This window comes from Hylobates moloch, unplaced genomic scaffold (genome assembly GCF_009828535.3).
Source record: "Hylobates moloch isolate HMO894 unplaced genomic scaffold, HMol_V3 SCAFFOLD_6, whole genome shotgun sequence".
NCBI classification, from domain to species: Eukaryota; Metazoa; Chordata; class Mammalia; order Primates; family Hylobatidae; genus Hylobates; species Hylobates moloch.
The window spans coordinates 142,899,201-142,913,398 of NW_026652281.1; positions in this window are offsets into that span (position 1 = coordinate 142,899,201).

A 14,198-nucleotide genomic window follows, 5' to 3' on the forward strand; every position below is an offset into this window, starting at 1 on the left:
AACAGTGATACAATTAAATATGTAATTACTCATATAAAAGCATAAGTGAACATTGCCAAACACCCAGATTCTCAAAGCGAAGTTTATGAGAGGAATAAATGTATCCACTGTCATCTATTTTAAGTCAAATCTAGCTTTATTATTACTGAAGTAAATAATGCATTCCCACATGTTTGTATCCAAATTCTGTATACTAATCTCATACAAATAGAATTTCTTTAAAATAGATATTCTGCCCACGTATTTTCTTACCAAATGTTTGAGTTCACTTCTGCATGGCAAGGAAGCAAACAAGATATTTATATTGTGTCATGGTAAATGAATAAATAGTCTTTCCATTCATTAGGGCGTACATAATAGAATAATTATGTATTCATGGTGGTCAGTTTTCTATAAATATTGGAATCTAGTAATTGCTATAAAACTGCCTGTTATTTATTCATTTGGAAGTCTTAAAGGAACACGAATATGCATGAACTACTTCTATAAGTCAAAAACCATATTTTTCTTTTGTTTGTTCTCTTTGCATTGCTATAGAGATCTTCTGTGTGTTTTTTCCCCCAATATCCACTACCTTTGCCATCTCGAGCTAGGAAGTAGTTGTTGTTGTTGTTGTTGTTGTTTATTTTTTTATTTTATTTATTTATTTATTTAATTAATTATTTATTTATTTTTTGAGACAGAGTCTGGCTCTGTCACCAGACTGGAGTACAGTGGCGTGATCTCGGCTCACTGCAACCTCTGACTTCCTGGTTCAAGTGATTCTCCTGCCTCAGCCTCCTGAATAGCTGGGACTACAGGCAATCGCCACCACACCTGGCTAATTTTTGTATTTTTAGTAGAGATGGGGTTTCACCATGTTGGCCAGGATGGTCTCGATCTCTTGACCTCGTGATCTGCCCACCTCAGCCTCCCAAAGTACTGGGATTACAAGTGTGAGCCACTGCGGCCGTCTGGAAGTGTTTTAAGTATAATTTTAGCACAGGTACAGTTCATTTATGGCCGTTCTTCTCCCATGTAGCATGGCTCTAGACCTTTCTTTCCATCTTCTCATCTTCCTACTCTTGATGATGTGGAAGAAATGTTTGGGGAAACAAGCCACAATTTTTTGTTCTTTATTTCCTGCTGTTATAATTTCATCTCTTTTTTTTCCAATGCTATCACTAGCCAATCTGGAAATTAAATATATATATATATTTAATATATGTGTGTATATATATATATACACACACACACAGAAGTATTAAAGAAATAAACTTCTCTTGCCCATGTTTTTTCAGGTCCCAGGTCACATTTTGCAACATAGATTTCTAGGGATAAACCACGGTTGTCTTCTCTTGCCAATTGGTCTTCCAACTCATTTTGGGAAAGAGAATTTAATATTAAAAATGCAGAATTCAGGCCGGGCGCGGTGGCTTACGCCTATAATACCAGCATTTTGGGCGGCCAGGGCAGGCAGATCACGAGGTCGGGAGATCGAGACCGTCCTGGCTAACACAGTGAAACTCTGTCTCTACTAAAAATACAGAAAATTAGCCTGGCGTGGTGGCACGCGCCTGTAGTCCCAGCTACTCAGGAGGCTGAGGCAAGAGAATCGCTTGAACCAGGGAGTCAGAGGTTGCAGTGAGCCGAGATCGCATCACTGTACTCCAGCCTGGGCTGCAGAGCGAAACTCTTTCTCAAAAAAAAAAGTAGAATTCAGTAATTAGAATATTTGTAAAACAAGAGCCATTTGATAGCCCTCAAATTTACCCAGGTTGCTGTCTTCTCACTCTATTTTCTTAAAAGACTGGCGTTGATTTTAGAGAAGTCAAATCTTCATTTGAGAAATCTATGAGAGGAACCGTTTTTTCTGAATATCTCTAGTTAGCATTACAGTACATTTACAAATCATTTATAGAAATAAATTGCTGTGGAACTCAGAAGTGCATAAGAGTAATACTATAATTATAGAAAGCTGAAGATGTAATATAGTTTAGTCAATAATTTGCTGAAAAATAAGGATGGAAATGCTCACAGTTAAAAAACTGTAGTACTTGGCTCATTCAGCTAATCTTATTTGTATATGTGTTAACATCGAGTCAATCCTCTAAGTTCAAGATTTCCATGAGATTTCTTCTTCTATTTGAATGCACAACTCAGAATCACTTCCTTCATAAGTGTTTCCTACAAATTATCTGATAATTGGCTAATACAAACCACCAATAAAAAGTTCATATAGTTCTTCTACAATTATGATTTCTAGAAATTTGGGAATAGAAGGGGAGAACATACAATTATAATTCGCTGAGACATGAGCTAGTAATGGAGAGATGTGACTAGAGTGGCTCCTTATACAGTAAACCATTTGCTGGTTATCAAATAATCATTTTAAAATCTGAGAAAAGGGTGATCAACATGAATGCAACAATGCTTGCCCTTTTATAATTGGCACTCTTGAATGTTGGCTGACTGTGGAGCAGGTGGAAAAAATTGAGGATATATTCCCTGTGAAAACTAAAACTATGGACTGTGTGCCCACACTTTTGATGGCTCTAGAAAGTAATTCAATGCTTGGAATGGGACCTTTGGTGGAAAACAGAACTAATTATTATTTAGTACTTTGAGGATAGAAATAATAGCAATGATAATAGGAATCCTGATCATTCTCTTCTAGAAGTATCTGGTATTTATTAACATGTTATCATTTATATGTAATTTTCTTTATGGCTGGTATCTTCCTGAATAGTCCTAATTAATGCAAACAGCATTCACTAAACAAATAACTAAAATGTCATTAAGTTTATATGATTACTAACAAAATATTCTCACAAACTCACCGACTTATAATTTTTAAAAATATATGCAAACAATTTACAATTAAGCATATTTTCTTTCCAATGTATAAAAAACATTGATTATTTTATGTAATATGCAGAAGAAAATGCATTATGTAAAATGCAGGGGAAAAATGTACTCTTTCGTAGCACACTGCAGCCTCAATTTCCTGGCCTCAAGTGATCTTCCTGCTTCAGCCTCCCAAGTAGCTGGAACTATAGGCATACACTACCATGCCTGGCTAATTTTTAAAATTTTGTAAAGGTGAGGTCTCACAATGTTGCCCTGGCTGGTTTCTAACTCCTGAGCTCAATTGATTCTCCCACCTTGGTCTCCCAAATTTCTGGGATTAGAGGCATGAGCCACTATCCCCAGCCTTGAGCTTTTTCTAAGACGGTATTTATACCACAATTTTAAGGTTATTTGTAAAGAACAAAAATTGATGATTTTACTCATAAACATATGGAATAAAGTAACATTGTTCAAAGAGGATGAACTCATTAAGAAATAACAAAAAAGTGTAGCATATTTGGGGCTTGCAAAAATCTCAGTATGGTCAGCATCTATTGATACGGATGAAAATTAATGGGAAATTCTGGATTGTGATCCAATTTTTAATACTTACAAACTCTGACCAAGAATAAATGCCTTAAGTATGAGTTTCTTTTCTGTAAAATATTCAATAAATACTTAAAAATTCACTTTCTTTTTTTTTTGACCTAATCAGTAACTAGAACTGGAAAGAATAATTCTGTCAAACCAGTAGATATATGTTAAAGAAAAATCAATGACCGTAGATTTACTTTATATAATGGATGAACTATAATATCAAATTTCCATTTGTTCATAAATACTTATATAGTATCTACCATTGACAGGCATTATATTTTGTGCTCCTAAGTGCAGCACTAAAGGATGATGCAGAGAGAAAACCAGATTTGGTAGAGCTTGAAAACTGTACAATACATGCCTGTAGTCCCAGCTGCTCAGGAAGCTGAGGTGGGAGAATCATTTGAGCACAGGAAGTCGAGTAAGCCGTGATCATACGACTGCACTCCAGCCCAGGTGACAGAGAAAGACCCTGTCTCCAAAAAAAAAAAAAAAAAAATCTCCAAAAAAAAAAAAAAAAAAAGAAAATGAATACAAAATCAAGGCTAAAAAAAGTAACATTATTTAGAATGAGAAAAGAGATTATAAATTGTACAGTTTAAGTCTGACCATTACCACCATCACATTAAAAAATCAAAAATTAACATTTTATATTTGGTACCTGTAATATTTTTCCTAGATACATGTTTTTACTAAAACTGCTTGAGTGCCTCTTCATATAACACAAATTTTATAATTGTTTTTCTATAGGAGTGTAGGTAATTTTTTTCATCTAATGGAGATAATTGATTCTTTTTTCTTACCGAGTAAAAAAGTTTATTTTAGCAACACAAGTTGTTATTGGCAATACCAATTTAAAGTGTTACCAAACACTCTCCCTAAGTATTTACAGATTAGGAAAGCCTTTCTTTGGAAGAATTTTCCATAGGCTGCCCTCTGCTTTTTAATTTTTTTTTACTTTCAGACCTTGTTCCTTTGCCACCACCCACATCATACTTCAGATGCCAGAGAGTGTAGGATGTATTTATTTCAGCATACAACATCTAGCCATGCACTTTCAAGTCACAATGACACAGCACTCTGCAGGGGTATTAAGGGAAGCCATTTTTCGCAGGGAGAGTCAGGAATAACTTAACTATAATGGAGCGACAGCAAACCATACAAGTAAATTCCATTAAACCAAACCTAAATGTATCCTCAATACACCTTCTGCTCGGTTGCACTCCCAGCATGCTCTTGGCCACTCCAATACTATACCATTTAACTATAAGAATGAGCGATGGGAAGTTAGAGTGAAAACAGATAGTCATTTTAGCTGACTTTGGTTAAAATCTCTTACTTGTTCAAATTTTACAAAAACCTACGACTGTGTAAAAACACTACTACAGTTCTTCCCAAGAATTGCTGAGACCGATGCAAGTAAGAGCCTTGCAACTGGAGTTTCATTAGTTTCATGGTAAGTTCACCTTTGCTCACAGGGTCTTACTTTCTTGGAGTTTTCAGCCCTGCATAATATATATTAAATCATTTGATAAACCATTAATTATAATTACTATAAGTACTATGAAGAAGTATAGAAAGACATGGGATCATATAATAAGAAGACCAGTTCTGGGCCTGTAGGTCAGAGACAATTTTTCTAAGTGGTACTTGAAGCTGAAACCTGAATGAGAATCTCATCTTGTTGACCAAGGGATGGTGGTGAGAGAGGTGGAGAGGATTCCAGGAATAAGGAAGAAAATGTGCAAAGACTTTGAAGCAGGAAAATCATATGATGAGTTGAGGAACTGAAATGAAGTTTAGTGTGGTGGGAGCTCAGAAAGTGAGGATTAAAGGGTCATCTGGAATGAGATTTTAGAAAAAAGGAGTGGGAGGACACCTTGCTGCATCTGAGAAGGCCACATTAAAGACTTTGGGCCTTATTCTGAAACAAATGGGAAGGCATTAAGAATTGACATTGTAAGATTTGCATCAAAACCACTCTGAACACAGAATAAAAAATGGATTGGGGTATACAGGTGCAAACTTGATGGAGAGTTTCCACTAGGAAACTCTTAACCCTCAACTGTGAGGGTAGACAGTACAAATTGTTGAAGTCATCTTATTTTTGTTAATTCATTTTCAGCAGCTATGCTGAACTTAGACACTACATCTATTATTTTTCCTTTTATAAAGTTGATAGGCATTGATTTCTAATTGATATAAACCTAGTGAAAGTTACAGAAACATTGAAAGTTTATACATTTAAAATATTAGAATATTATGGCAAAATTTTGGCCCAAAATTGAGAGTGAAGCTAGCTATTGTCCAATTTCATGAAAAGATCTAGGATTTAAGATCTTGGTAAGAAATCAAGAACTGTTGACTCTTCCATGTTTGCCCTGGGAGAACAAAGTATAAACATTGACAGTTTACTATTGTAGAGCAGAATGAGTCAGGTCTTCTGAATGGGATGCCAAAATTTATGTAACATGTGATTGCTAAATATTTGGTACCTACACTTCTGGAAGGGTGTTGTGTCTAGAACTGTGATAAAAGTATAAATGTTAGTTGCTGTAATTAATTAGGTTTCTTCATGGTAAATTCATCTATTTTTCGTTTTTCTTCTTTTACCTGCTTATTGTAGTGATTTTTAATGATAATTTACTTTCTCACATGTGATCTTAAAAGAAAGGTAATTCCTTTTAACTCAGGCTTCAAAGAAGACATTTCCAGAATTAAATCACACTACATTTGAAAAAAATCTTTGGGGCTCATAAATGTCATTTTTCACTTGTTTCTATTTATATTATCTCTCTGCACAAAGCTCTAAAATGCAAGCTTGTAAGTAGCATTAAAGGACACACATTTTCCTGGAATTCTTACAGGTTCCAATCTAGTAACAGTGCCAAAAATAAGAGAGATGTCCAAGAGTCCTTGTTCATATGCGACCCCAGTAGTGTTGACAAAAAGTTATTTTCAAGAAGGTCCTAATAAGCGTTCACCCTTGTGGATAATTAGTGTCCAGGGAAGGAGTAGTGCTGGGATACCTGGTAATGTGCAGGATTTAATTTTTGTTCACTTCACAGAGACTTCCACTGTCCCTATATCCTTGTCTCAACATTATATTTTATTTTATTCTGACAAGTGCTATGTCAGAAAATACCATGAAATTCAATAACTAGTTTGACTTCTGAGTTGCAAAGGTTATGGTTGATACAAAGGTATCAGAAATATCACAGATCAGATCCCTTTGTAAGATTGTTTATGAGACTTATGTCTGTTGTTTCTGCTACAGTATATATGATGATAAAAAGGAATACTGATATGTGATTATAATAGTATCTGACAATCAATTTACATATATTATCTCAAAACCTCAGAAACTGATATAAACAACTTGTCTACATTTTAAGGCAGAAACTAGTCTCCTAAAGCAATGTAAGACTTATCATTAGGTCACTTTAGAAAGTGCTAAGGGAAGTTACATTACATAACAAACAACACCATTACAAAGAATGTCCTCTTCCATCTACCTCTTTGAAGGTCCATTTATCCCAGAAGTTGATATGCAAAAATATTCTTACTCTTATTCATCCTATATTCATTTTAATGAAGTTCTAGAATATTTAGGTGGCATTTGATTTTCTTTTTTATGTTATCTTTTAAAAAACTATCTAGTTTTAATCTAATTATCAAATCTCAAAAGCCAATTAGTAGACATTGATTTGTATCCACTTATTGGCTGTTATGAATACTATTATGAATAATGCTACTATGAACATTCACGTACAAGCTTTTGAGTAGACACATGTTTTTAATTTCCTGTGCATATAACTAGGAATGGATCTGTTGGGTCATATAGAAATTCCCTATTTAACTTTTTGAGGAACTGCCCAACTCTTTTTCAAAGCAGCTCTACCATTTTACATTGCCACTAGCAATGCATGAGGGTCCAGTTTGTTCGTATCCTTGCCAACACTTGTTATTGTTTGTCTTTTTGATTATGCCCATTGACTGATAAACAAAATATGGTATACCTGTACAGCAGAAAATATCCAGTCATTAAAAAAAATGAAATGCTGAAACATGCTATATCATGGATGATCCTTGAAACATGTGCAAAGTGAAAGAAGCCTGACCCAAAATGTCACGCATTATTCTGTTTATATAAAATTTCCAGAATAGGCACATCCAATAGAGACTGAAAGATTAGTGGTTGCCAGAGGCTGAGGGAGGGGGGATTGGGGAGTGACTAGCAATGGGCATCAGACTTTTTATGAGATGATGAAAGTGTTCTGGAAGTAGATAATAATGATTCCACAATTTTGTAAAAGACTAAAACCAGTGACTTGTATAGTTTAAAGGTAAATTTTATGTTATATGAAATATGTCCCAATTTAGAAAAGCCAATTAAGCTTCTAAGTCTACAGTGATGATGATGATGGTAATAATCATAACAGCAACAACTGTCATAGAGATTGGGGAAAGAAGGGAAAAGAGAGAGAAAATGGAAATTCAATGAATATGTATGCTTTAGTATGTTTCCCTGACACATCTGAGCTGCCTCTTCTGGATTATGGCTCTACCACCCACTAAGTTACTCAAATTAGAAATCTCAAAATGATGATGGGTTCTTCTTTCACTCAACATTAGACAATTTTTTTTTTACACAAAATGTGTCTCTGATCTCAGATTTTTATTTTCCATAATGCTGTTCTCATTTCAACCCTCACTGTCATTACCATTTGAAGTAGCTAATCTCTCATTAATCACTGCAACATTCTTCTAATGATGCCTCTCCTCCCAGTTCCAGGCTCTCCTTTATTTGAATGTATTCCACAAGCTAGCTTTATTGTTACCATCTCACAGTCCAAGTCTGACCATGACGTTCTTCCCATGATGGCATAAAGGGAACTGACATGATACAATGAGCCCCTCACAAAGTCACTACAATTTACATATCCAGCCTCATTTTTGAACTACTCAGTCCTGCTCTCCCTGCCCTCACATACATGCATAATACAGTAGCCTGAACATTATATTCTCTTTTATACTGCTTTACTTTGGTCATGTTCTTCCTTTTGACTACTATTCCCTTCTTGTTTGTATAAATCGGTACCCCTACAGATGCAAAAAGAAAACACCTCTCAGAATAGTTTAAGGAAAAAAATGCAATTATTGGGAAAGCCAAGTTTTTAGAGATGGTCTTAGGTATAATTTGATGCAGAAACCTGTAAGACAGTTCTCCTCATCTCTTGTTTCTGCTTTCAACTGAAGATGTAAATGAAGATAGATAGATTGATAGATGATTGCTTGATTGATGCATCTTTACAATTCTAAAATATCAAGAACTTGAGGAAAATTGAGAAGAGAGAGACAAAGTTAGACAAAGTTTAAGTCACGTACTACTCAATGAACCAGTCACTTTGCCATAGACATGGGTATTCTGCAAGGTCAGCTGAGTACTATGTCCACCCATTCAGCGTGGTATAGGGTATCATGAATAATAGAATGGCAAGCTCACCATGACCAAATGGAAAAAGAGAGATGGTTTTCTAACAGAAAACAACCATAAGTCTGTACATTTCTGTTTCAGCTTTTACAGTTAGACTTATGACCCAATGTGAACTAGTTTTTTTTTTTTTTTTTTTTTTGAGACGGAGTCTCGCTCTGTCGCCCAGGCTGGAGTGCAGTGGCGCAATCTCGGCTCACTGCAAGCTCCGCCTCCCGGGTTCACGCCATTCTCCTGCCTCAGCCTCTCCGAGTAGCTGGGACTACAGGCGCCCGCAACCACGCCCGGCTAATTTTTTGTATTTTTAGTAGAGACGGGGTTTCATTGTGGTCTCGATCTCCTGACCTCGTGATCCGCCCGCCTCGGCCTCCCAAAGTGCTGGGATTACAAGCGTGAGCCACCGCGCCCGGCCATGAACTAGTTTTTGTGAAGAGTACGTGGTAGAAGTTGAGGATTTTTTTTCCCCACATAAATATCCAGTGTTTCAGTACCTTTTGGTAAAAGCACTTTCCACTTTTGATTGGATTGCTCTGTACTCCTTTAGAAAAATTAAATGAGAATGTACTTGTGGTGGCTCTATATACTGCTAGACTGACGTTAATTTTTGGGATTACTGAAACTTTTTAATAAGGTTTGCAGTCAGGTACTGCAAGTCCTACTTTGTTCTTGTTTTTTATCCATTTATTTTCATTGTGGTAAAATACAAAGAAGGATTTACCATCTTAACCACTTTTAAATGTATAGTTCAATTTAAGTATATTTATATTGTTGTTCAATGATCACCACTATGCATCTCCAGAACATTTCATCTTGCAAAACTGAAACTCTAGGCCCATGAAACAATAACTTCTCATTTCTTCCTTCCCTTGAGTGTCTGGCATCCATCATTCTACTTTCTGTATCTATGATTTTTGACTACTCTAAGGACCCCATATAAGTGGAATCATACAGTATTTATATTTCATGGCTGGCTTAATTGACTTATAATGTCCTCAAGGTTTATCCATGTTATAGCCCATGTCAAAATTCCCTTCCTTTTTGAGAATGAATAATATTTCATTGTATGCATATAGTATATTTTGCTTATCTGTTCGTTCTTCTACAGAAACTAAAGTTGCTTTAATGCTGCTGTGTACATGGGAATACAAATGTATCTTCGAGATCTTGCTCTCACTTCTTTTCAGTGTATACTCAGAAGTGGAAATGCTATATCCTGTAATACTTTTCTCATTTTTTTTTTTTAGAAACGAACATATTATTTTCCACAGCAGCTGCACTATTTTACATTCCTTCCTACAGTGCACAGTTTCCAATTTTCTCACATCCTCATCAACACTTGTTATTTTGTTTTCTTGATAGTGGCCATTCTAATGGGTAAAAGGTGGTATCTCATTGTTTTGATTTGTACTTCCCTAATGATAGCAATGTTGAGCATATTTGCATGTGCTTATTGGCCATCTCTGTATTTCAGAGAAATGTCTATTTCAGTTTTTTCCCAGTTTTTTAATTGATTGTTTCTGGTGTTGAGTTTTAGGATTTCTCTGTATATCTTGGCTGTAATTCCTTTATCAGATATATTATTTGCAAATATTTTTGCCCACACCTGGGTAGACTTTTTACTCTGTTGGTAGTGTCTTTTGATGCACACATTTTTTTTTTTTTTATACTGCCTAACGTGTCTATACATTTTTGTTGCCTGTGCTGTGGGTCCAATCCAAAAAAGTATTGCTAAATCCAATGTTATGAAACAGCCTATGTTTTCTTTTCTAAGAGTATTATAGTTTCAGGTCTTACATGTAGGTCAAGGATAAATTTTTCAGTTCCCTTTTTTAATATGGTGTTAGGTAAGAGTCCAATTTTATTCATTTGCAAGTGGGTATCCAGTTTTCCCAGCACCATTTGTTGCATGCAGCCTTTTGTTCCATTGATACCCTTGTGAAAAATCATTTGACCATATTTACAAGAGTTTTTCTCTAGACTCTTTATTCCAACGGTCTGTATCTGTGTCTTTATGCCAGTACCATGCTGATATGCTTACTGAAGCTTGTAAGCTTTGAAATCAGAAAGTGAGGGTCCTCCAGCTTTGTTCCTCTTTTTCGGGATTGTTTTAGCTGTTCAGAGTCCCTTTAGATTCCATAGAAATTTTCTCATCGGCTTTTGTATTTTAACACAAAACATAATTGGGATTTTGATAGCAATTGCATTGAATCTGTAGATTGCTATGGGTAGTACTGACATTTTAACAATATTAACTCTTCCAATCTATGAACATGGGATGTTTTTCCATTTATTTATGTCCTCTTTAATTTCTTTTAGAAAAGATTGGAGTTCACCTCCTTGGTAAAATTTATTCCCAAATATTTTAGTCATTTTGATGCTATTGTAAACAAAAGGTTTTTGTTTTCTTAACTATTTTGATATTTTCATTGTCAGTGTCAGCATTGCCTGTTGCATAGAAATGCAACTGATTTTTTTTAATGCTTACTTTGTATCCTGCTACTTTGCTGAATTCATTAGTTGTGGGTACTTTTGTGTATTTTCTAGGGTTTTCTATATATATGATCATATTAATATGAAGACAAAGATCATTTTTTCCTTTCCAATTTGGATACTTTTTTATCTTTTCTCACTTGAATTGCTCAAGTTAAGACTTCTAAACTATATTGAATAGAAGTGAAAAAAGCAGGCATCCTTGTCTTATTCCTAGATACTAGAGGAAAAGCTTTTAGTCTTTCACCATTTGTTATGATGCGCACCGTGAATTTTTTATACATGGTATTCATTATCTTGAGGTAGTTTTCTTCTGTTCCTAGATTCGTGAGTGGTTTTATCATGAAAGGGTATTAAATTTTGTCAAATGACTTTAATGCGTCACTTGACATAATGGTTATTTTTCCTTATTTTCTATTAATGTGGTGTATTACATTCTTTTATTTTTGCATGTTGAAACACTTTTGCATTCCATGAATAAATTCCTCTTGGTCATGGTGTAAAATCCTTTCAGTATGCCGCTGAATTTAATTTGCTAATATTTTGTTGGGGACATTTACATCAGCATTCATAAGGAATCTTGGTCTGTTATTTTCCCTTTTTATACTCTCTTTAATTGGCTTTGGTATCAGAGTAATGCTGGGTTCAGAGAATGAATTAGGGAGCGTTCTCTCTGCTAAATTTTTTTTTTAATAATTGAGGAGTACTGGTGCTCTCCTTTAATGTTTGCTAAGATTCACTGGTGAATCCACTAAGTCCAATGCTTTTTTAGACACAAGATTTGTGATTACTTCTTCAATTTTCATGTTAGTTACAGGCCTATTTTGACTTTCTACTTCTTCATTATTCAGTTATGGTACATGGTATTTCTAGTAATTTGCCTAATTCATTTAAGTTAGCCAATTGATTAACATACAGTTGCTCATAGTACTCTCTTATAATCCTTTTTTCCCTGTAGATTTTGTAATAATGTCCCAGTCTCCTTTCTGATTCTAGTAATGTGAGTCATTTCTCTTGTTTTCTTATCATCTAGGTTTGTCCATTTGTTTGTCTTTTCAAAAGACCAAATTTGTATTTTGTTGATTTTTTTCTTTCTTTCTTTCTTTCTTTCTTTCTTTCTTTCTACTTTTTTTTTTTTTTTTTTTTAAACAGAGTCTCACTCCATCACCCAGGCTGGAGTGCAGTGCCTCAATCTCAGCTCACTGCAATCCCTGCCTCCCAGATTCAAACAATTCTCCTGCCTCAGCATCCTGAGTAGCTGAAATTACAGGCATATGCCACCACGCCCAGCTAATTTTTGTATTTTAGTAGAGATGGGGTTTTGCCATGTTGGTCATACTGGTCTTGAACTCCTGACCTCAAGTGATCCACCTGCCTTGGCCTCCCAAAGAGCTAGGATTACAGGCTTGAGCCACCATGCCCGGCCTATTTTTCTATTCTCTATTTTGTTTATCTATACTCTAGTCTTTAATATTTTCTTCCTTCTGCTAGCTTTGGGTATAATTTGTCCCTTTTTTCCAGTTCTTTTAGATGTAAAATTGGGTTGTCGATATTAGAATTTTCTTGTTTTTTTTTTTTTTTTTTTTTTTTAACGTTAAGTGCTTGTATCTCTTAATTTTTCCCCAGCACTACCTATGCTTCCCCCTTAAATTTCAACTAGTGTGTTTTCATTCTCCGCTCCTTGCTAAGCATGTTCTACTTTCTCTTGGGGTTTTCTTTGAATCATTTTGTTTAATAACAGGGTTGTTTAATTTCCACAAATTTGTGAATGTTTCAGAATTTCTGATTTGAAGATTTTAGTTACATTCTGTTGTGGTTGGGAAAGGTGCTTTGTATTGTATCTATCTTTTAAAATTGATTTAGACTAAATTTGTAGTTTATCATAGGTATATCCTGGAAAATGTCCTGTGTGCATTTGAGAAGAATGTACATGCTGAAGTTATGGGTAGAGTGTTCTATATATGTCTGTTACATTTGGTTGGTTTATCGTGTCAAGTTCTCTATTTCCTTATTTGTCTGTTCTATCCATTGTTGATAATAGAGTATTGGAGTCTGCAACTATTATTGTAGAACTGTCTATTTTTTTCAATACTGTTTATTTTTGTTTCTTATATTTTTATGGTCTGTTATTAAATGTGTATTTATAATTGTTATATATTCTTGCTTTATTAAAATTGTCATTCATTGCAACCGAAAGAAAAGACCTAAATATTTAAGAAGGAATAGCCTGGTGTTATATTCTAAATGCTATATTTTAATAAATGTAGTTATATATTGTAAAAACTTTAAAAAGTACAAAAGATGAAATTATTATTCATGTGTTTTGTCTTTTATAACTATTTTTTAATTTAAATTATCTTTTCTCTAATATTCGTATAGCCACCTCTGTTCTCTGTAGGTAACTATTTGCATGGAATGTCCTTTTTCATCTTTTCCTTTTTAACTTATCTGTGTCTTTAGAAATAAAATGTGTTTCTAGTAGACAGCATATAGCTAGGCCATGTTTATAATTCGTTCTCTGAATTCGTCTTTTGATTGGATAATTTAATCCATTTATATTTAAATTAATTACTGATAAGGGGGAACTTCTGTCTTTTGTCTACTTTTTAGATTCCTCATTTTTTGTGTGTGCTTTTGCCTTATTTGTTGCCTTATCACCTTATGTGTTAGTCAATTTTTTTGTGTATATACTGTTGCTATTTTTCTTGTGTGTGGCTAACCTGGAGACTACATTTAGCATCCGAAAGTTCCAACACTCTAATTTGAATTTACACTAGCTTAAATTTAA